The sequence below is a fragment of the Manis javanica genome, chromosome 11, assembly GCF_040802235.1.
Source record: "Manis javanica isolate MJ-LG chromosome 11, MJ_LKY, whole genome shotgun sequence".
Taxonomy (NCBI): Eukaryota; Metazoa; Chordata; class Mammalia; order Pholidota; family Manidae; genus Manis; species Manis javanica.
This window is the reverse complement of record NC_133166.1, coordinates 19,093,005-19,117,225: the sequence shown is the minus strand read 5'-3', so window position 1 is coordinate 19,117,225 and position 24,221 is coordinate 19,093,005. Positions and strand designations below refer to the sequence as shown.

The window sequence follows — 24,221 nt, the reverse complement described above, 5'->3', positions numbered from 1 at the left end:
CTTTGAAGCGCTCAGAGATGGGGGAATCTCACAGTGAGTTCCTCTGGGTGCGGCCAAGCCAGACGGTGAGTAAAGCATGGCTGCCAGGAGAGCTTAGGCAGGAAGTGGAAGCTGGGTGAGTGAAAAGAGAGCAGGGCAGGCCGGGTGGAGGTAGAAGAGGGTCAATAGGGATAGAAGAGCAAAGTGGTAGGCTTAGGGCAGTGGGAACAGGTATGTGTGTGTGTGTAGGTGTGTGTGTATAGGAGATGTGACCCTAAAGGAAGAGAGGCACCAAAAGAAAGGGGGGGGCTATATTTGTGGGGAGAGCTAATAATGCCCCCGTGGAGAGGGGAGGTTTTGGAAACAGCACAAAGCTGAGGGTGGGCGACGCTGCGGTGAACTCAGAACCAAGGCTCAGTGGGATTAAGTGGTTCCCCCAGTTTTAAACGTCGGTAAATCAGGTGTTCAGATTCTCAGGAGAGCTCAGACCAAAGGGCTATTTATCTGAATAACACAGGTGAATGACACAGTGTTCCGTGGAACCCCTGGCAGCGCTGGGAGCCAGCCTAGGTCTCCTGAGGGCTAGACAAGCAGCCAGGAGTGAGGGGGCAGCGCCAGGGCACTCCTTCTCACTGCCTCTCTGCAGCTGGCTCATGGACTCGTGCAGGAGGGACTCAGACGCCCCTCGGCTCTCCCTTGCCTGCCCCTCAATATCGGCCACACCTGGTGACTGACAGAGCCAGGGCAGACTCGGAACCGAGGACCATAGTCAGTGAGAGGACACATGATTGGCCAGCCTGGGTCACGTGCCCACGCCGACCCAGTCGGGAGTCAGGATCACAGCTGGTTACACAAAGCTGCCAGGGCCTCACCCTTAGCATATCCCGTAAGGATGGTGGGGTTGGGGGTAAGCTCACCCCAGAAGGCATCTGCATACCAGCAAAAGTCAAAAAGATTAATGAAGTTAAAAAGGAGACAAGCTCACAGTGATATAAAGGGAGTATATAGTATATATGACACATTCAAAAAAAAAAAAACCTAGGCACAGAGGGAATATAAAGAAGATGACAAAAAAGCAACAGACACATTCCAGAGGTCTACCACCAAGGCATGGAGGCGCACAGCTGAGGCCTCTCCAGAGCTGGCATTCCATGCTGGTAGTGAGGGGAGAAGAGCATAGGGCAAAAGCCTGGGCTGCCTCGTGTAGTAGGGGACACCCCCACCCTTGGTGTGTCTCCTTCCCCCACGATTGCCCCCCATGTCTGATCACCTTTCTGTGCCTCCATTTCCTCATCTGCCGAATGGGGGCACTAACCAGCCTTACCTCCCAGGGCAGTGGGCAGGACTCAGTGAGAGAATGCATTTTAATAACAGGCTGGCCCAGAGTCCAACCAACAATAGGCATTCTGCAGTTGCTAGTTCTCCCCATTTCTTCCCTCCTACACCAGAGTTCCACAGATTTAAACAGAGGATCTGCCCCGGTGTGAAGAGCAACCTCAGGTGCTTCTTGCCCCCTGCCCTCTCCTGAGTATCAGGGCCGGGTTTACTTTCAGCTGCTATTTCCCTTGGATGCCAGAAGCACATCCAAGTGTGAACACAGACTATTGGCCAAGAGTCCCTGACTGAGCATTACTTGCGCCTACACCAATGCTGCAGAAAGAGCTAAGGGCCCTAATATGGCTAGCCACCATCAGTTTAATGTGCCCCATCATTCATGCTGCTAATCTGGAAGCACTGGTGCCAGCCTGGTCTCCTCACCCACCGCATTCTCTGATGGCCTCTGGGAGACAGCACACCCACTGTGGATGTTTGCCTGGCTGGTGTAAACACAGGCCTGGGGCTGCTTTCCCATACTGGCAGGCTGCTGGCTCACAGGATAGAAATTCCATCTCCCTGGGTCTGAGGGAAAGCCACTCAGTGCAGGCCTGGGCGCCACATACCTCTTTGGAGCCTAGAGCCCTGATTCCATCCTTTGACCCCTCCCTGTCCTAGTCTAGCCTGGAGTAGCTTGGGACCCCCAGTTTCTCCTGGAATCTCTATGTGGGTTTGGTTTGGGGTTAGAGTTTGTTTCCATTCAGAGCAACTTGATCCCAATGAGCCCCCGACCCCTGCTACTGCCCCCACATCCGTGCCCCCCTGGAGGGGGCTTGACTTTGCTGACATGCCGACAGGGCAGGCTCCTCCGGACCTCCCACCGAGGACACAGGAGGTTCGCTTGACTCTGATGTCCTGCAAAGAGGCCCCCAGCCTCAGCCCCCTCCACCCCAGTAAGTCCCAGACTATGAAGCCAAATGCCCTCTGGTGGAATAAGACAAAAAAAGGAAAACACCCTTAGGGAGACAAAATTGCTGGGGTCAAGACGCTTCTCGACCAGATTCTTCCCATGTGACATAGAAGAAGACAACAGGCCTCTCTGGGAGGTGCCTGAAATGACAGCATGACCACCTGTGAGAGGCAAACATACAGACGGAGCAGGTGGTACTTCTGTCCCCTCCAGTGCAAGGTCAGTTAAAGGTCTTTGTTTTTCACATGTATCAGTGGCTCTACCCCCACTGTGCTGCTGTTGGTTAAAAAGGGAACAAAGTTTAGTCCTGCCCTCAGGAAACTCTAGGCCCTGGGACTACGTCCTAGATGAGCAAACTGAGCCCCAGAGAGGAAGGACACACCCAGGAGCTGGTGGGGCTGGGCACTGAACCGAGAGGGTGACTCTCTGCACCCTACAGATGGGGAAACTGAGGCTTGGGTAGTTAAGCAAATGCCCCAGATATATTGTCAGGGAGGGTTTGCAGTTGGGGATGGATGCTCAAAAATGGCTTACCAGAGGCCATGTGTGTACGCTTCCCTCCTGGGCCTAAGATCAACGACCTCAGGAGGGCTCATGGCTTCGGCCCAGCCTTTTCCCCAGGTATCTGGTTTTCCTCCTGCCTGTGCCTCTGAAGCCCATCAGGACACCAGAACTTTTCAGACAGCCCAGCATTGTTCAAGACCCTGAGTGTATCACATCAAGAGAAAGCCTGGAATGCTGATAAGACACTAGCTAACAGTTTATTGATCATCTAAAATGTGATGTTTTTGTGGCAATGAAACTGGCGGTCAGAGAGGCTGAGTGCCTTGTTCAGGTTGGCATGCTGAGGGATCAGCACAGCTGAGATCAGACTCAGGACTCTCTGTCACCAGAGCCTTGCTCCGAACACTGGGGACATTTGGGTCTTTTGTAGGCCAAAAGCCCTGGAGGGGAGAGCCACAGGCTTCCCTGCTTCTCATTGGCTGTGTATCCCTGGACAGAGGGTTTTTCACAGTGTCTTCAACAATAAATATTTATTTCTCACAGTTCTGGACCCTGGGAAGTCCGGGATCTCGGGGCTGGCTGACCTGGTGTCTGGTGAGGGCGCTCTTCCTGGCTTGCAGATGGCTACCCTCTTGCCATGTTCTCACGTATGGGAAAGAGCTCTCTCATGTCTCTTCTGATAAGGGCACTAATACCATTCATGAGAGCGCCACCCTCATGACCTAATTATCCCCAGAGGCCTCACCTTTAAATACATCACACTGGGGATGAGGGCTTCAACAGAGGAATTTGGCAGGGGGTGGGGGAGGGGCACAAACGTTCAGGCCACAGCACGTGTACCACAAGAGGCAGACTCTTGGTCCAACCTGTGCTTTCGGCACCAAGTGCTGGGGATTCTAGGACTCCGTATGCAAAGATTCCATGCTGTGAAATGAATCTCTGGCTCTACCCTAATGTAATACTAAGATACTATGGTGGCTTTCTACGATTCAGTGACTGCAGGGTTCTAGCATTACATTAGTCTAAGATTCCATTACCTTGTGATTCCAAGGTCCTAGAATTCTACATTCCCATGAGAGCTTGGGCTCTGAGAAACAGGCAAATCCAGATGGGTGGTTCTGTGGCGAGGGGTAGTGGGTAAAGAGGCAGCTTTTCTATCCTACAGATTTTTCTAACAATGACAAACAATTGTTGTTTAGTTCAAAGGAGTGCTAGGCTTGGCCAAGCCACATCAGGGAGTGAGTTCATCAGCCCAGGCAGGCCAGCCCACAGAGCCAGAGAAGGACTGCAGGGAGAGGAGGGAGAGGGGGGAGCTGGTGGTGAGAAGGGGAGGTGGCCGTGGAGAGAAGGGAGGCGGCAGCCACAGCATTATCCACCCAGGCTGGAAGCAGCCGGGTGCTCCAAACCCTTCAGCAGGGGTCTGAGCTGTGCCTGGCACTGTGCTGGACAACAGGCCCCCATGCATTACACCAGGAGTGGTCAGTCAAGAGCAGGAACAGGTAAGACAGAGAAGGACAGGGAGTGGGGGTGTGAAGGCAGTCAGGGAGAGCTCCCAAGAGAAGGCAGCATCAGCAAGGGGAATGAGGGCAGCACGTCAGCACAGGCAGGGTGCCTGCGAGTCGGGGGTGACAGCTGGCTCCATGTGGCTGTCACCTGAAAGGAGAAGGCAGGAAGTGCTGAGGGTTGGATTTCGAAGTCACCGGAGTCGGTTCACACAAGGCCTTGACTGCCATGCTGAGGCGCTTGAGCTCCACCGGGACGTTAGGGGACAGGGATGGCTTTTGGTGGTGGAGGGAGGCTACTGGGCACCCTGAAAATGTCACAGATGAGGGGCCTGAGATCATGGCGCCCAAACCCTTCCTGTACGATTGAGGAGGTAAGGCCCAGGGAGCAAGGCCACTCACAGTCACCCACTGCCAGCCAGGGGGACCCCCAGCCCACTCCCACCAGAAGACTCTGACACAGGCGGCTCTGGCAAGCAGTGCAGCTGCCCCTGAAATCCACCCCTCCCTTAGCCCCCCAGCCCAGATCCCAGCATACAGGCCTTTCCTTTGATGGCAGGATCCCCGTCTGTGCCTCCTTGACTCGCACTGGTGGGACCAGGTACAGGCCGCTGGAGGCTTCCCAGTCGAGGCCCTTAAGGAGCATTTACACCCTCACCATTGAGGCTCAAGACACACCAGGGCAGGGTAACAATCTGAACTGTCTTTGGTAAAGAGGACAAAAGAGCAGAATGTAATAACAACATGGAAGTTGAACCCCGAAATAGTCAAGACAGCCACAAAGAGTTTGTGTGGTTTGTGTATATATCACTCTGAGGCGAAATGAGAAAGATGCCAGCTACCTGCAGGCCTGAGGACACGAACCCCCTTCCCTCCCTACTCACAGCCTCGAAAAGGGGGAAACAGGTGGGAGCAGTGCACTCAGAGGTAAGGAAAAGAAGGGCCTGGGAGAAAGAAAAGGGGTTGAAATACAGAAAAGACCACAGAACACCATTCAGCAATAAAGGGTTAGGAGCCAGTAATGCATACAGGAACTCCGATGGATTTGAAGGGCAAGGCACTGGGTGGAACAACCAGTCTCAAAGGTCACATACTGCCTGATTCTATGTACATAACATTCTCGAAATGATAAAATGACAGATGGAGAATGACTAGCGGTTGCTCAGGATTAGGGATGGTCAGGCTGGATGGAAGGAATCTGGTAACACTTGTGAGACTAGGAGAGGCAGCCAGGTGTCCAGAGGGATGGGGACCTCAAGGGAATGGAGAGAAGGGAGAGCAGCGAGGCCAGGGAGCTCAGAGTGCATGGGGAAGGTAGGTGCGTGTGCAGGGGCAGGGCGAGGGAGGCACACTTCTGCACCTGATTGTGGCCGTGGTTACACAGATGACACAGAACTACACACATTCATTCCATCAGTGTCAGCGGCCTGGTTTTGATCCTGTACTGTGATGATCTAAGATGTCACCATCAGTGGAAACTAGGTGAAGGGTACACAGGGCTTTTCTGAGCTCTCTTTACAACTTGCTGTGAATCTATGATAATTTCAAATAGATTTTTTGAACAATCAAATGGCCATATTGACGAGGGTCTATTTGTTGAATCTACTCAGTTCCATTGATCTATATGTCTGTCCTTCTATCAGTAACATTTGTCTTGACCACTGTAGCTATGTAACAACTCTTGAAATCAGGCAGGTGATTCCTCCCACTTTATTCTCCTTTTTAAAAATTATTTTATTCATTTACTTATTTGTCTTTCCCTATGAATTTTGGAATAATCTTGTCTATACCTGCAAAGAAAAACCTTGCTGGGATTTTGACAGGAATTGAGTTAAACTTATAGATTAACTTCCTGTGAAGTATTCCAAAATAAAAACAAAATATATTTTTAAAATAACACAGAGATGATGGTGGGAGCAGAGGGAGGGCAGAAAGGAGGGAGGTGCTGAGGTCTACTTGAGGGGAGCCCCATCTGAATTGATAGATGACTGAGGTGGGGGAAGGAGGCATGTAAAGAATTTTTTTACATTATTCTTGAGATTTGCAGTGCGTTGTGGGGCCCCTCATCTAATATGCGATAACTTTCCTGGTAATGTGGCTGTGAACACAAGTTGCCGCTCTCCCGTCCACGTGGGGTGAAACCCAGGAGCTCTGCCTTTGTGTATAGGTCACTGTGCTGATGTCTGCTACAGTCTGAGTCAGAGACCTTGAAGTAAGCCTGTGACCAGCACATGGCCACCTCGGTCTACTGCACAGAAACCAGCTCCTGGAGCCGCCAGAGACAGGCAGCAGCTGGAACTGCCTGGCCCTTTGCACTCACACCTTCCTGTTCTTGCACCTCCCCCACCTATGTCCCCACTCTTTCAGACACGTGGCTGCCCCTCATGGTCTCACCCACATTGCCAGGTCTTTCCTCAATGCACCCTGACTGCCTCCAGGTCCCTCCTGGAAATAGAGGCTCTCACCAACACTGCCCATTATGTTTCAGGTCAACAGCACCCCGAAAGCTCAACATGGCCACCAAGGCCTCCTGAAGATGTGATGGGGCCAAACCCAGGCCCTTAGGCATATTCCACCTGCAGGAGGGGGTGGTTCCCTGCCCTCAGTTCCTTGCCAGGTATCATGGTGCTGGAAGAGGTCGCTCCTCCCCAAAACCCCTTGCCTCCCTCGGAAGCCCCGCTGGGATGAGCTGAGTAAACAGAATGGGAGGACAGCCCTGCTAGCCAGCATGGTCATGTGACATGACAGAGCTCAGGAGTGTGCTGCTGCTTTCTCTCCCGCGGCCTGAATGTCCCTAATAAAGGATAAGACCTAAGAAACAGTACACTTGGCCGAACTCCAGGCAATCAGTTGTCTTAGCACTAGATGCTATGGCCAACAAATGGTCCCGTCTTCACATTTATTATAAATGTAGTAATTGGGCCATTACCTAGAAATTGTCCTTTTTAAGATAAAGAACTCTGGGAACCTCCTGCCTCATAGACACTCACAATATAAATCAAAATCTCATATGACTCTGCATATGCTAAGGCCATGAAACAAGGCCTTGTCAGGACACAGCTATTCTCATCAGGGTTACAGACATTACTAGTAGTAACCAGGACACACTTCTCAAAATACACAAAACTGGGCTCTTGGAAGAGGCATTCATTAGAACTCTCATGTTCCCAAAAGATCCCAGAAAGCTGGTTTAACTGAGAGACATATGGTCTCATCAAACAACTCTTTTAAAAAATTTCAATCTGACAAATAAACCCCTAAATGAGTCTCTAGTTTGCCCCAGGCCTTAACATATCTTCATAAAGTTTTTATCTTGTCCTCAGCCCATAAGGTCAAATGAAGAGTGCATATTCCCCTGGGGCCCTTTAGCCACAGATCATCCCACAGGCCAGGCAGCTGCTCATCTGATAGGGGACCCCCCTGAACCTAAACTTCCACCAGAATAAAAAACCTGTCAAGTGCAGCGGCACATCACCCGGTGACTGCGGTCTTACTACCACTGGTCTGGGTGTGTTCACTGATTTACAACCTGGAGGCCCAAACCCTCCAAACAAGCCCCTGTTTCAGCCGAACATGGCAGCTCCTGTGGGTAGCCACTTGGAAAGGATACTCTAGTCCCGTACCTCAGATGACATTGTCCTGGCCCAAAAGTTATTGCTGGAGATGACATTATCTCAGACATTCTGTCACCTCTACACATTAAAATTGTATAGGTGATGACTGAAACATCCTGCACATAGCCTGCTTCTAACTTCCTTTGCCTGTCCATTCTGGGCTGAGCCACATTGGCTTCTGATCTCTACTGGCCACATTCCCTCTGGGAAGATTCTGGCCACCCAGTGGGGCTCTTGGTCTTCTCCAAATGCCTCCTGTCTCCTTGATTCCATGTGGCAGGCTTTCCCAGAACCTACCTCTCTCACTCCAAACCTGGGTCACCAGACCTGTTGGGACCCAAAGCAGCTGTGGCCATGGAATCTTTTGGCCACTTCTGCCCTCCATGGGAGGTGGTGTATTTGCACATAAGCAGATGGGGCTGCGCTTATCAGATGGGGCTTCACCCAGGTCAAGAGGAACTGCTCCTTTGACACAGACCATCTGCCCTCCTGGAAATGATGAACATGAAGCAGACCTATAGCAATGTTGTAAAGGTTCTAGTGTCTAACGATAGACATACTGCTCCTCTAGGAACTTACTAGGGACAAGGTTGGACCCTGGGAAGCAGCAGGAAGGGTGGAATTTTTAGGCATTGGGCAGGCCAGGGGAGATGACACTCTTAGACTACAGAGTCACCAATACCCCAGAAATCACATGATATCAACATGTTCATCAGAGCATGTCACCTCCATCTATGATCTTGAAATCTTAGGACACTTTTTAGTAAGAGCTGGAATGAATTTTCTCATTTCATAGAAACTGAGGCCCAAGGAGGTATAGTGACTCATGCAATGTCCTACAACCAATACAGACTGGTGTTAGGCACAGTGGGCAGCTAGACCCTAGTCAAGTCGTGGTCGTGGATGACTTTGGACTAGTCCCTTCACCTCTTTGGACCTCAGTCTCTTCATCTGTAAAATGAGGCTAAAACTGGTAAATGTAAAATGTAAAATGAGGTAAAATTGGATTGTTGGGGGACTGAATCAGCAAATGTCTATAAAATGGCTTGTTTCCTGGTGGCTGGCCTTCTAACTGTTCCCATTCTTAGAACCCAGTTCCACTCACAGCTTCCACACTTGCTACTCAGGAAGCTGGCCAGAGGGGATGGGTACAGTCCTGTGCCTCTCCAACTTTGCCCATGGCCTCCCTGGTTTGGTAACCAGCAGCCCACCAGTGACATCGTGATGGAGGCAGCCAGATGCCTTCCCCTCAGAGTGGCTGGGCCCCAGGACGTGGCTTTGTGGCCAGCTTGCAGCATCCTCCTCTAACAGTTGCCTGGAGAATCTCTCTGTGGTTGACCTTAGATTCCTGCTCCAGCTGACACCGTAGGCCAGCTTAAAGTACCTTCAGAATGTGGTGCAGGCTCTGCCCATCAGCCCCTGGATAAGGATTCTAGATCTGGTGTGGGTTCCTGGACAAGTTGTAAAGTACTCTGAGCCCCAGTTACCCTGTTTCTAAAATAGGAAATATAAAACCTCACTTCAAGTTGTTGTGAGAGTAAAATGAAAGAAAGCATGGAAAGTGATTAGTTCAGTGCCTGAAACATGGTAAACACTGAAATGTTAACTTTGATGACTGGACACTCAGGGAAGTTTTGCTGAATGGATGAGCACCCCTATCCCATTTTTCAGAAGAGGAAAGTTGAGACCTGGGCAAAAAATGACTGGTTTGCACTAGAAGCTAGTATCTAGAGTGCTCAGAGGTCAAAGCTCTGGTCACTGCCTTCTGTCTCTATTTCTTCCAGGGAGGGCCTTTCTGACTGGATTTTGGGGAAACCTTTGGCATCTCCGTCCATTTTGCAAATCCCAGAGTCTGGATCCCCCCTCACAGTTGCAAGTGGGCAGGCCTGGGGAAGGGGAAAGGAGACATGAATCTGGGCTCCCTCCAACCCGTCCCCAAGTCTGGACATTCCAGAAGCCACACCCTGTCCCAAGTCCCTCTGGAAAGCTTGGCAGCCTTATCTGCAGAGAGGAGGAGAAGTGGGGTCTGAGGTCAGCCAGGGAATGTCAGAGGAGAAAAGCAGGTCAGAGAGGGATGGAGAAGATCCCATGTGACCCAGCCATGGCTCAAAAGCACTTGCTGTCCTCCCAGACAGTGGACAGCCAGCAGGACCTGGCTTCCAGCCCTGACCCTGGCTAAACCATCTCTCCTTTCTGAGCCTTTGTTTCCCCATCTGTGAAACAGGAAATTAACTTAAACAGGGGTATTTAGTTCATTGGTAGGAAACAGAATTTCTAGAACAAGGCCTGTGACCTCCCTGCCCACAGGCACTACACCCACCCGCAAGTGTCCAGGAATTTGGTTGTGGTATTTCATTTATTATCCTTGTGGTTTACAGGTACCATGGCTGCAGGCTGATTACTCAACAGCCTTATTACACTCCTCAGTGACTAATAGATTCTTTTTCTGTTTATGTTTTAAAGCCATAGCAATAACATTGGCTCTCAATGACACCACTGAAATCACCATTATTCAGCCTGACCCTACCTACATAATAAACAGACCAGCAGAAACATCCCTTCTTAGAAGAAGGTGACCTCTGCTTCTCTCACGGTGAGAGCAGGTTCTCTTGACAGTGAAGCTGGTGTATGTTGGATAGGTGGATGGGAAGGTGGATTCATGAACCTTGAGGATCATAGGATTAGGTCATTTCTCTGGTCCCTTGCAGCTCTGACCTACACACTGAACCTCATCAAAGGGAGGAGTTGAACTGAAAGTTTGAGTGTGGGGTTGAGAGCCCAAGGAGGACTCAGACAGCCTGGCTTTTGGTCCTGGTTCCACCACTTGCTGGCTGGGTAACCTTAGGCAAGTCGTATCCTCTCTCTAAGTTGTCTTCTTATCTGAAAAATGGGGAAAATGAGGTGACCTCTTCTGGGAGGTAGAGGCAGGGAATAGCAGGAAGCACTTAGCATAGTGCCTGGCATACAGTAGGAGCTGAAAACGGGAAATTGTTACTATTAGGTAGATAATGAGCCCTGGGTATTGGGCTGAAGCACAATAGGAGCGGTAGGGCTGACAGCGGGAGGGCCCGATGGAGGGTCAAAACCCCTAGAAGGGCAAGTCAAGGGCTGGCCACTGTCAAGGCCACCTGGCATCTCCTTTCTGACCAGTTTTGTCTATCAAAACTGCAATAGCCCAGCACAAGAGAATGGCCTAGCACAAACTCCAGCATAGACCAGAGCCCCAGCATCTGTCACGCAAAAGTTCTGCTAATTTCTTTAGTAGGAGGGAGCAGGGGCTGCTTCTGATCTGGTTCCTGCCTCCCTGGAGTGGGAAGGGGGCGGCACCTTCATGGTTGTTTGGCTACCCCACCCCACCCAGGTCTCTTCCCCAGGAGCCTGCTTCTCACCTGCCATGGGCAGGACAGACCTATCTATAACCATCTGCAGGCTTGTTTCCCTCCATCTATGATTTTCCACCCTGTGGGGCTAAATGCACCATATTATGCTGAAATGGTTTTCATAGATAATATAGCCTGACTCCACACATGTAGGAAAAAAGCCAATGTAACCAGTAGTGAGCTGGTAAATGTTTAATGATCAAATCTCTGAAGCAAGAAAAAAACCGAACTTGATTTATCCATTGCCAATTTCCATGGTATAAGTACTTCCACCACAGTTTCAAGCTATCAATGTGATGACAATGAATGTGGAGTTGGGAGGAAATGCATACGGTCTGGGTGGTGTGACATGGCTCCCACATACCACTGGATAAAACTGAACTAAAGTGAAACGAATAGAAAGTATAACAAAAATACATATTTCATTATTTTCATGTTGAGGGGCAGCTACCCTAAGAAGACAATAAAAGGGTCAATATGCAGGCTCACTGTGATTGCAACTGCTGTGCCTATGGACTGGGCCAGGCACAGTAATTTTTCTAAAATGGTGAACCAGTTTCAACAATGTTCTGAATAAAGGACCATCTTCCTTCAACTTACAAGGTGGTTGTGTTCCTGGAAAATTCAGGGTATGTTAGAAGCATGCAAAAAATACTTCATGCTTATGCATAAAACAGAGTTGGGTTTGAGGCACAAGCAAGTATAAATAGGCTTTTCATTCACCCAAATACCCCACAAGACTTCCAGAAGCCCCACTCATAGAATGCCAATGGACACCCCCAGTCACTGTGAATCCAAAAACCATCCCCATGGATTTCTAGCACAGCCCCTTGGCTTGGCACTTGGCACCTGCGGGCACCCACTGCCCCAAACACACACCTCTTCACCCCAGGCAAGTCACTGTCCAAGACCCCAGCATGCTAGGAGCTTCGCTAATTTGCTCATATACTTCCTTCCACCTGGAATTCTATCTTCCAAAATTCTATCCTGGAGTTTAGCCATCCACCCATCCATCCAACCATCCATCCAGCCATCTCCTCTGTCCGGGACCGTCCCAGTACCAGGACCTGAGGACCCAGGATGATGTCAACCTGACTCCCTGTCCTCAGGGGGCTCCCAGGGGAGTGGGGAGACAGACATACAGAGAGACGACAATGACATGCAACATGCCAAACGAGAGGACAGAGGTGAGCACCTTTGGCCAGTGTGGTTTCCAGGCAAGAACACCAACTTTGGTCTTGACCATCTGAGTTTGACCCCTCCCTGGGCAGTAGTAACTATGTGATCTCAGCAGAGTGACCGCTGTCTTTGGATGTCAATTTTTCTCAGATACAAAAATCAGGGGAAGTAGAAAGCCCAACTCCCAGGGCTGTTGTGCAGATAGACTGGGATAAAGCACATGGTGAGCCCACATGCCTGGCAGAGAATCAGAAACAGCCTGTCACCAGTCCTTCCCAGTAGCCCTGTGTAGCTGACTGCTGGCTCCTGGGGTAAATAGGCTGGTCTGTGAAGACCAGGTTGGGCAGATTTCTGCTGATGGGACAATTAGTAGATAGTCCTGGGCTTCCTATGCCAAGAGTCACAGTGATCTTAACTTCCAGAGCTGGCCAGATGCCCTCCCTGTGCCCTTGTGTGGCTGGGTGGGGATGGTCAGCCGGGTGAGGGCCCACCATGCACCAAGCTGAGCCCCCGCTCTGAGCCAGCCTGACGGCCTAAGACGCCGGGGGATAACAAGATGAGCTGGACAGTCGCTGACCCCAGGGAGCCCCAGTCCAGCTGAGAAGCAAACACACCATTGGGTCATTGGCGCCTCCTCTTCCTTTTGGCTTGTCCACATCACTCCCCTGTGACCTCCATGTTACTAGATGGCTAGTGGCCACGCTTCAGTCCCCAACGTGCATGTCCTCTCGGCTGCCTCTGGCCCTGCTGACCTCCCTCCTCCTCGGCCCCTGCGACAGACCCCACACTTTCCTGGGCCTGGGGCACCTCCCTCAGAGGCAGGCTCCAGCCCTGGCTCTGGCCCTCCTCTGCTGCATGACGCCACCTCAGGGAGGAGGAAATTGCCCCACTTCCCTCACTTCCCCCCAGCCCCAATACACTCCCCACCCCATGGCCTACAAAATAGCAAACAGCTGCTGTGACCATGGGCTGCCCAGACCCCAGGGGCCTGGGGGGAAGCAGGCCAAGGGGAACTTGGAGGGAGAGCTCTTAATAACATACCTTCCCCAAGCTGCTTCCAAAGAAACTTCTCCTCACAAATCATTCCATAAACACTTAGCAGGCTCTCAGGAAAGCGCGCACGGCTCTCACCCAGCTATTAGGAGGCTCCTCACAAGTAAATTGAGACCAGGCAGCAGAGGCCTGTGCCAAATTCCCCTTCCTGCCCTCTTCCCACATGGCGTCCTCCTCCCCCACCCCGGGCCCTTCACTTCTAAGGACTGGGGTCTCTCCTTTGCTGTTCTGGCCTGTCCTCAGGCTCTGGCCCTCGTTCCCTGCTGGGCAGATGGTTCCCCGTTTCCCTGGAAACCAAGCCCCTCTCTGACCCAGGTACTGGCTTTCCAGGGGCTCTCCTCAGCTGCTGTGTAGGCCTAAATCCTACAGGACTTCTGAGGACCACACCACCGGGCCAGGCGTGGACAGACAGGGCTGGTCCACTCCCCCTCTCTGTTCCAGGCACCCTCAGTTGAGGCTGCTGGTGCCTCTCAGGCTGGGACTGCTCAGTAGGGAAATAACTACAGGTTCATCCAAGTCACGAGCTGGAAAATCCCTCCCATCCAACAATCCCCCTCCAGGGAGAATGTTGTGCAACTCATCTGGCTAATATCCAACACTTGGCTAATATCCAGCACTTGGGGTATTGCTTGATTGTTCATAAGTTGACACATTTGCTTACAGGTTAGCAGCTTGCCTGTGTGGTGACTTTCACTGGGGTATTTGAAAATACTAGTAGTATTTCAATTACCCAGTATCGCCCTCCATAATAACTGGCTTTGGAAAACACTTCAAGGATGACTGCCCCTTTTTTCCAGGTTTGCCCAATATCATTTTAAAGAACAAAAGCTCTATTGTAAACAAATCACTGGCAAAATAAATAAAACATTCTGATGAAAATAAAACAAATATTTGTGGGTGCTGAAATCAGCATTGGATGGGCTTTGAGAGACAGGCCTTGGTCACAGATTTTGCATCAAGTCCCAGCCCACCACTTCCTGGTTGATTGTGAGCAAGCCTCTGCAAACCTCAGTGTCTTCAACTCCAAGATGGGATAAATCCTTCCACCTCAGAGAGTTGCACGCGCTTCACCCTCTCTGTACTTGTGGCCAATGGTGGCCCCCCGGGGAGCTCAGAGCCAGGACCACCGCCATTCACTCTGAGAGTTCAGTCACAGGCCATTCATTCAATCTTTCTTTCAGCAAATATTTAGGGAGCCTCTTTTACACCAGGCACTAAGCAAGATGCTGACCAAGACAGCCACAGGCCCGCCCCAGGAGGAGCGAACAGAACAGGCGAGGCAAGCACGGAAGGCTGTGTGATGACTTGCAGGTGTGGTCAGAGCTACACTGTCCCTGAGTCAAAGGGCTGAATATTTCCTTCCACGGGATAGGAAGTCAGTGCCAAGCTCAAGGCTGCAAGGAAACAGGCCCCAAATGCACCAGGGTTAGGGATGAGACTGCCAGGCTGCTAGCTGCGGTGGGAGAAAGAACGGAGTGGGGGGCGGGAGCAGATGTGTGATAACGGGCCTGCGGCTGCTGCTGAGGATAAAAGCACTTAGAATGCCCCTCTGAGGGCACCTATTTGGGGCTCTGCTTCACTATCATGAATCCTCATCACGCTCTGTAACTCACAGTCGGGACCCTGAGGTTCACAAAAGTGAAATGAGTAGTCCCGTGTGACACATCTTGGAAGCAGAGGGCTGAATGCAAACCCGGGGCTGTTGACTTCAAGATAAGATGATAGCAGACCCCATGCCTGGATCTGAAACAGAGGGTCCCCTCTGGAAACTGAGCAAAGTGGCATCTGTAGGACTCAGTGGGTGAGCAGGAGGACTTGGGACAGACCCTGCTGCCTCTTCCAAAGCCCTTCTTCTTAGACATCAAGAGCCTAAATTTCCAGCTGTGGTGCCCTGTCCCTCTGCACTTAGCATCACCCTCTTCAGACATCTCAGTCCCTGATATATTGCTGGGGGTCAGGAGGCTTGAAAAGTAGAAATTCCTTAGCTGCACACATACGACCACGGCAGCCTGCTCTGACCTGTGTGCCTGTCCTCAGCGGGCCCTCAATCACATTTCACTCTCCATCACACCCAGGCTTTTGCTCACCTGTTTCTTCCCCCTAAAATGTTTTCCCCACTTTCTTCTACTGGAATCCAACCCATTCTTCAAGGCCCAGCTCAAAATCCGTATCATCCTGGAACTTTTTCTGATTTTTCGCCTCTGGTAAGGTGACATGAGAGGAGAGAAAAAGCGTAGGTTTTCATCTTAGGCAATCTGGCCTTGGCGTATAACTAACATGCAACCATGAACAAACCAAATTAGCTCTCAGGCTGTTTTCTTACCTGTACTATAGGGCTGATAAGCCTTACTTCATGAGCTAGTATGATTATAAAGTGGAGTTACGGATATTAAACTTCTTTGTAAATGGTAGGGTATTGGAAGGATATTATTTATCATGACAGTCCCATCATCATATAAAGTGACAAAAATTGGCTAAGCAAGAAAAAACATATTTACTCATACAACTAAAAACTCCAAAAACATGAGAATTACGGCCATGGCTTTACTCAGGGGCTCAAATTCTGTCCCCAGGACCTGTTTGGTCCATCTCTACCTTCTCCTGGTTTCCATGTTGGCTTCATTATTAGGCTCTAGTCAGGTTCAGATCCAGCCTAAAAAAAAAAAACAGTGAGTACCCCTTTCTCATCAGTCCCAGCAAGTATTCCGATATTTAACCTTACTGGTTCTGAGGTCACGTGTCCGTCCCTGAACAAGTCCCTGTGGTCAGGAGATGTGTTGGTCTGATAGGGCAGACCTGTGTCTCTCAGCCAGCTGTGGGCGGTGTGACAAGGAGACAACACTCTGCAGTATGTGAACCAGCGTGTAGGGAAGACTGCCTGAAAGGAATGATTGCCTCCAAGCAAAATCACAATGCTGTCACCAGAATAAAAGGGGAAATGATGTTGATGGCAAGAATAATAACTGCCCCACACAGCCCACCCCTTGATGGACTAACATCCACACATACCCTTATTCAAAAACAAAATAACACTTCCCATCTCTCCCCCTCCAGCAAATGGAAAACAAATCAAAGCCTCATGTAAGGGCCAAGTCCAGAATTTCTGGGTGAGTTAAAGTCTTTTCCTTCAGGGTTAGGTGTGTCCTGAAGGTCCTGCAATACGCAGCCTGAATGATAACCACCCACACGCCACTACTCCACAACGGCAGAGGCCGGACACAGCACCTGCAACAGCAATGCTGTGGGGCCTCCAGTCCATGGCACCGATCGGTTCCTGTTGGATAAGAAGAGCAGTCTCCCAGTCCTGACAGATTTGGATGGAGCAGTAGGCAGAACAATGGTCCCCAAAGAAGTCTATATCCTACATGAGTATGTTATATTAAAAGGCAAAGGGATATTAAGGTCCTGTTAATCAGCTGACCTTAAAATTGGGCAGTAGTCCTGGATTACCCGCATGAGCCTAGAGCAATCATAAGGGTCCCTGAAAGTGAAGGAGGGAGGCAGAGGTGTCCATGTCAGCATGTTGGGATGTGAGGAGCAATCAGCCACTGCTGACTTCGAACAGACAAAGGGCCACAACCCAAGGAATGCAGCGGCTTCTAGAAGGTGGACAAGGGAAGGGAAGGGAGTCTCCCCAGAGCCTCCAGAAAGGAACGTAGACCTGCTGACATCTCACTTTCAGGCCTATTTTGGACATCTGGCCTACAGAATTGTAAGATAATAATTTTGTGTTGCTTTAAGCTATTAAATTTGTGGAAATTTGTTACAGCAGCTATAGAAATGAATACAGATAGCAGAACAACAAATCCTACTACCACAATATGCCTTTTGATCCTATTTTTATGCCTCAGGCTGGGCATTTAACAGATATGGAGGCCACTCTTGGCCCCCCAGACACCTTGGGAGGAGGGTGTGACCATTCTTAAGTCACCGTTGAGGAAACTGAGACTTGGGCAACTGCCGGCTCATCCAGAGTCAACCAGCTAGCAGAAGAGGGGGCCGGAATTCAGACCCCTGTCTGCCGGCCTCCAGTCATGCTGGGGACCCCTGAAACTTCCTTGCCCTGTGGGCCTCTCCTCTCGGCTAGAACCCTCCAGGGAAGGGCACCCCCGCCAAGCAGAACCATCCTCCTGCCTGCGGCTGCCCACTCCTCCCTGGCTTCCCTCTTCGCTTCTTCCTGATGCGTGAGACAGCCCCACGGAGGGCAGCCAGAATGTCAGGCACTGGGCCACCAAGCGGGCAATAAATCAAGGGCCAAGTTGCCTGGGCAGCAAGACCAGGCCAAGCTTCCCCACTCTCAGGGGAGCAGGTTCTTTCTCTCAAAATCTAGATTTCTGCTCTTCTCTCTTGTGTTCAGCCTCCAAACTCCCCTCTGCTAAACTGAGAAGGGATTTTGGAATGCATACTTTGTATCAAATGGAGGAAATGTGGGGCTTTGTCTTCCAGGATTTATTCCTCTCTCTTGTCACCTCTGCTCTCGCCTGATCCAGGAATGTCCTGGGGGTGGCTGAGGTGAGGAGGGGCCACTCTGGCTCCTCCAATTTCTCCCTGACAAATGTGAAATGGGTCGGGGGTCTCAGGGGAGGTAAACAGATCCCTTAAAAGGCCTTGTGTGCAGTTTTGGGCTGAGAGTCAGTTCATGCAGAGATAGGGCTCCACAGGAGCATCCTCAGAGCCTGGCCCAGCCAGAGATAGGAAATACCCGGCTGCCTCCACCCGCCCAACACACACAGCTCATCCAGAGGCCTAGGCCTACGTTCCCTTGACTAAATAGGAACAGTTAAGGGCCCCTGATATCAGACCACAGAACCTAAACACATACTTCAAAAGGTCAAATGAGACCCAGAGGAGAATCTAATTTTACTCCTTCATTGGCCCAGAGAAGGCAGGTGACTTTCCTCAGGTCACACAGCACAGCCAGGGCTACTGCCTCTTCAAGTTTCAGTTTCCCTGGGGGTAAAGTGCAGGCCTGAGAAGCTCAAATGAGGCAGAAATTGCTAAGTGTCTGGGTGTCTGTGAGGGAATTAGTAACAGCCCACCATGGATGGAGCACACACTATGTACCAGGCACCATGCTAAATGCTTAACAAGCTTCATCTAATTTCATCTTCACAACACTGTGCAAATCTATCGTTTCCCTCATTTTGTGGGCAAGGAAACTGAGATAACAAAGGAATTTCCAGGGGGATGAAAATCTATACCTTAATTCAAGTGGTGGTTACACAGGGATATGCATATGGGAAAAGTTATTGAGATGTGTACTTTAAGATTCGTGTACTTCACTGTCCATTACACTTCCATTTTTAAGAATGCCGTGATAGAAAAAAAACTGAGGCTCAGAGAGGTTAAGCAACTTTCTCAAGATCATACAGCTGAGAAGCAGCAAAGCTGGGCCTGAACCAGATCTGACCACAGAGCCCAAGGTCACTACCCTTGCCTTACTGGTGTGTCACAAGTCAGCATCACAGTGATTCTACCCCCTCCTCAAGTCTGCAGTTCTGTTCCAATTTGTTGAACCCAGGACTCAAGGGATGACAGAGGTCTAGGAGGCTGGAAGAGAAGTCTAAACCTGGACAGAGGGCAGGGGCCAGGCTGCTGCTGCCCCATGTGGGGCCTCAGTACAAACCAGAGCAAGCTGCTCTTTCCCCTGGCAGCGTGGCCGTACACCAGGGCAAAGGTGCACAGTAGGGCTGTAGCCCCCAGCCCCTCAGTTGGTCCTTTGTGCAGTGCACAACCTGAATGCAGCCCTGGCAGAGGAGCCTCAGGGCAGACAGAGGGTATGTCACCCACACAGTGGGCTTTGGGCTGGGGGAAGTATATTTCCCTACCTGGGTACTTCTGATGTCCTCCCATCTGTCTGGAACTCAGAGGGCCTCTGCTTTGGGTATAGGGTACTCAGCCACAGGGCACACACAGTGGCCACTGCCACTCAGTCACCCAGCAAATGCTTGGAAAGGGTCCCTCTGTGGCAAGTCCTGCACTGGCCTCTGGGGACAGAGCCGCTCAGACCCAGTTCCAGCTTTGGAGCAGCCCTGAGAGAATGCAAGAGCTGCAGGAAGGGATAAATGACCAAAAAGGAGGGGGCTGGCTGCATTGACAAATATAAAAGGCACCCCTTCCTCAGAGCAGAAAGTTGTCCTAATAAATATACAAATCCCAGATAACAAGAATGCAAAGGGTGGTCCCTAAAGTGTATGGGGCCAACCTGCACAGCTGTATGGCTCTCCTGCACCCCACATCTCCAGGCTAAATTCTGACTCGAGGTCTCTCTGACTCCAAAATTGTGCTGCCCTGTAGCATGGCCCCAACCCCTTTCCCTGCAGCACACACACTTTCTTATGCTTGCTTCTCCCACACCTGGGCTGGTAGCTGCCTGTCCAGGCTTCTCTGCCACCACTGCATAAGCAGGCGCTAGATGAGAGATCCCCAAGGCTCCAGCCTGCCTGGTCCATCTGGGTTCTCTGCGTGGGAGTACGTGCAGACCTGGCCTGAGAGCCAGGGCAATGGTCCTTGAAGCGCGAGAGCATTCCTCTTCAATGTGACGTGACCACAGGGGTCACTTGGAGAGGGCGGGAGAAATGGGTCATGGGAGAGAGCGCAAGCATAACGGAACCCCTTCCATCTGCACAGCGGTTTACCCTGTGCAAAGCCTATTTCCACACCTTGGTTCACTGAAGCTGCAAAAGAATGGGTGAAGCAATGGAGGCTCAGAGAGCTCAAGTAACTTGCTTGAGGTAACACAGCCATGTTGCGACCCAGCTGAGCCAGAAAAACCAGCCTGCCTCTGTCCCAGGCCCCTTTCACTCCCTGCCCCTCTATGGCTCACACGGGTGGGCTCAGGAAGGCTGGGGAGGTGAGCCCCGGGGCTGGGCCCCGCCAAGCGCACTGAGGCGTTGGAGCTGGTGATGATGACGGAGCTCCCGTCTGCTGGGAGGAGGTCACGGTCTGCAGATGCCACGGTCTGTTGGCTTTGCAAGAAGGATGGACTGGGAGGCCCACCTGGGGTAAGCAGGCCTGGGCTGGGGGCTCCTACCTCAGGTAGGTTGGGGGGCTCTCAGCAGAGCCGGAGAGGCAGCACCTCCTCAGGCGTCCTGCTTCGCCCCTCCTGTTGGGCTGTGGGAGCAAAGAACCAATCAAAGCCTCCTTTGCTGGGGCAGGTGGGTGGATGGCGAGCAGGCAGGGGTGGTGGAATGTGGGCTTGGGGGAAGCAGGGGGACTTCAGGTCAAGCGCAGCATTCCGTGGCTCCCTTGGAAGGCCAACAGTTCCAACTAGCAAGAGCAGGAGAGCTAAGCATGGCGGCTCTAGAGCCACACTCCTGGGTTCAAACCACAGCCACGTGCCTCTGTATAATCTCAGGCAAGCTACTGCAGCTCTCTGTGTCTCAGCTGAGACACAATTATCTTGATAGCTGATATCAATGTTTACCTCCTAAGGTTATTATGACAATTAACTACAACCCTCATTACTAGCAAGTCATCGCCAGGGCTGGGATTAGGACCAAGGTCTCCTTTCAATAAAGGAACAGTGTTTGAATAAGCAAGCCTCCCCTAGAATTGCTTCCAACATCCTTTCCCCTCTCTGGGTCTCAGTCTTTCCATCTGCAAAGTGAGTGGGCCAGCCTAGTAAGTCTCCAAGGCCCTGAAGATTTTGCCACCCCACCCCCTGCACCCCCTCTGAGTACTGCTGGGGGAGCAGGATCACACAGGTGGCCAGCAGGTCCAGGGTGATCTCCCCAGAAGGGAGGAAGGAAAGACGGTCTCTGTAAAGACATTAGGAGTCGGGGCAGAGGCGGAGGGGGTGTTTGCGTGGGGGGGTAGGGGACCACGTCCCCCCATGTCACCTGCCTATTTAACTGAGGCCAGGCTTTTCAGATAATGGGAACAGGATCAGGATTGAGGGACCCCCAAACTTCTCCCCAGATCTGCTTACCTTCCAAAGACAAAAGATGGCAAAGTCTTCCTCTCTGGATGTGGATTGACAAGGATTGCAGTGTGGACTGAGTTCACACAAAGGTAGGTTCCCAGCTCACCGCTTCCATTTAATGCTTTGTGACATTGAGTAAGACACTCAGCCTCTCTATGCATCCATTTACTCATCTGTAACATGGGAATAATAACCGTTCCCTCCCTGGGAGATGACACATGGGAGAGCTCCATAACCACAGTTGGTGCTCATATGATAATGTTTCTACTCCTCCCTTTGGTGGCTCAATCCAACCACCTTGACGCCACCTAAAATAAACTAGGCCCTGGTGCAGGCTGGGGACACACATAGACCAGCCTCCGTCCCTGCTTTCCATGAGCTCAAGGATCCCTGCTGAGGCCAATGCTGTGGCCAACATGTTGGAACAAGTGGAGGCTTCATGCTGAAGATGGAGGTGATGGGAGGCTTGTTGAAGTTGGATGATCAATACATGGAAGTTCATTATACTATACTATATAATTTTGCATATGTTTTAAGTTTTCCACAATTAAAGTTTTTAAGGATTTTTTCATGAATCACCTAAAACTATGTCAAGTACCACTATATGTAACAATCTTCAAGAAAAACTAGATAGTTCCTCTCTTTCCCAATTCACGGCTCTTTTCCTCCAATCCAGGGGTTGTCAACCAAGGTCTATGCGCCAAATCCAGCTGTCTGGCTGTTTTTGTAAAAAGTATTATTGGAATACAGCCAGACCCCTTCATTTACATATTGCTTGAGGCTGCCTTTGCTTTACAGGCAGAACTGAATAGTTGCCAATAGAGACTATATGGACCACAAACCCTAAAATACTTCCTGTCCTCCCTTCAGAGAAAAAGTTTGTCAACTCCTGTTCTAATCACCCGACCATCCTCTATTAATACTAACAGAAAATTTCACCATGAGAATTGCAATCGTCCCTCCAGCCCAAGCCCTGGGGTGATCTGGGTGACTCTGGGAACATGTAGGTGGCTATCCAACAGCCTGAGTACCCCTGTATCATTCACCAGGCTTCTGTCAATCAGTTCCACTCCCATAGCATGTCTGAAGCCCCTTGAAGGCAGGGCCTGAGCCTGCTCCACCTTTGCATCCTTCCCAGGCCCTCTCCAGACTTCTCCAGTCCCTGTCAGCATTCACCCCCCAGTCTCACCCCAGTCCTTGCCACCCCTATAATGGTTCCACCTTCAAATTCACGGATTCACACCCCAACTCTCTTCCTGGAAACACCTTCTTTCCAGTTTGTTTGTGTAACTAGTCCCACTAGTTAACAACTCAGGGTCTTTTCATAAATTGATCTCCCCACTTTCTCCCAGTCCACAAGCTCTCTTCTTTCCTCCTTATCCACAGTCTTATCATTTCAATAACACTCTTGCTAATACCCCAAACCTATTGTCTTTTTCTCTTTGCACCAAATTTAAAAAGATTCTAACAGTGGGTGAACGCAAATAGTCAGTTTGCAATGCCTAGATCCAAACAGCCAAGTTCTGTGGAAGAAGAAAAGCCACACAGCAGGCAGATTGTTTTCCCTAGTTTCACTGCACACTCAGATGAACAATTAACACTGATGCAAACTCCAAATACACTGACCCAGTTAACCCATTTCCCTTCTATCCATAGTGGCTATTTCAAGCCTTCTCCAGTCTCATGCTGGGATGTAATGGGCTGAGGTGGGGGCAGAGGGTGCCGCATGTGATGGGACCAGCAAATGCCAGGAGGAGGCCTGCAGAGTAGGCATTGGGTGTGGTCAGAGGGCAGTGGGAATGAGGCTGGGCACGGAGGCCGGGCTGAGGACACAGCTACATCCTACGGACTTATAAGAATGCTATGGGCCCTGGGGAGCCACTGAAGGCACTGGAGCAGGCAGTGGCCACCTGGGCGGTGGGTTTCAGCAGGAGCAGGGCTGGGGAATCCTGGAGAGTCCTGGGGAATCAGGGAAGCAGCAAGGGGCAGGGGTGTTCATTCACCTCCCTCTGGGCATCCACCTGACAGGTTACAACTTCCCTCCAAAAGTGTGAGCTTGGAGGCACCCCCAGTGCAGAACCCCACCCACTCCCAGGAAGGCCCAGCCCAACTGCAGCACCCAGCTTCCAGGTCCCTCAGCCAGGGCACACAGCGGCAGTGCCCTCTGGAGGGACAGTCTAGCCCAGGGGGTGGGTGCCCGTGGACAGATTGCCAATCCTGTCTAAGGGTGTTGTAAAGCAGGAAGGATACCATCTTCATACACCCAGTTCCCTGTGGGGTGGAGGAGGCTGACATTTCCAGAGTCCTTCTGTGTGCTGGACCTCATCCTCGATGCTGCCCCACAGCTGTGGGGGGTCAGCATGCGCATGCCCATGCCACAGTCAGGACACCGAAGCCTGGCAGGGCAGGAAACCTATGTTAGACCCCACATCAGTGATGGTGCCTGACCTAGAGGGCACATTTGACAGTCCCTGCCCAGCACTCTCTCCCCATGCCCAGCTGCCCCCAGGGTTTCGCCAACCATGAAAATCCAACACCCCAAGGCAGAAGTTCACATCCATTGCCTCGCATACCTTCCAGAGACGGATCTCAGCCTCGCTTTGCGTGCCTTCCAGGGAGGGAGACGCCATCACAGGGAAGTCCCCTCCCCACTGTGGGCTGTCTCCATCTAGGAGAAAGTCATTTTTCATTGTTCATCCAGAGAGAGCTGGTGATGGTGGCCTTCCAACCTCCCACCCTCAACTCCATCTCCAGGTGGGCATCCATCCATCCCAGTCAGACTTCACAGGATGCACTTGAGGA

The 24,221-nt window shown here is 51.1% G+C and overlaps 1 long non-coding RNA gene across 4 annotated transcripts; it reads right to left on the bottom strand.

The window, feature by feature from the left end:
• Positions 1–468: 468 nt before the first annotated feature.
• Positions 469–22,332, bottom strand: LOC108405774 (uncharacterized). Of its 4 annotated transcripts, none has more exons than XR_012122566.1 (5): positions 21,426–22,332; positions 20,529–20,608; positions 16,091–16,148; positions 4,808–15,696; positions 469–4,577 (listed from the first exon to the last, which is right to left on the bottom strand). It is a non-coding gene; the product is annotated as an uncharacterized lncRNA (long non-coding RNA). The 4 variants fall into 4 exon arrangements; XR_012122567.1 differs by having other exon boundaries at positions 469–4,973; positions 15,583–15,696; positions 21,426–22,325; XR_001855289.3 differs by having other exon boundaries at positions 469–15,696; positions 21,426–22,186.
• Between the last annotated feature and the right edge of the window lie 1,889 nt (positions 22,333–24,221).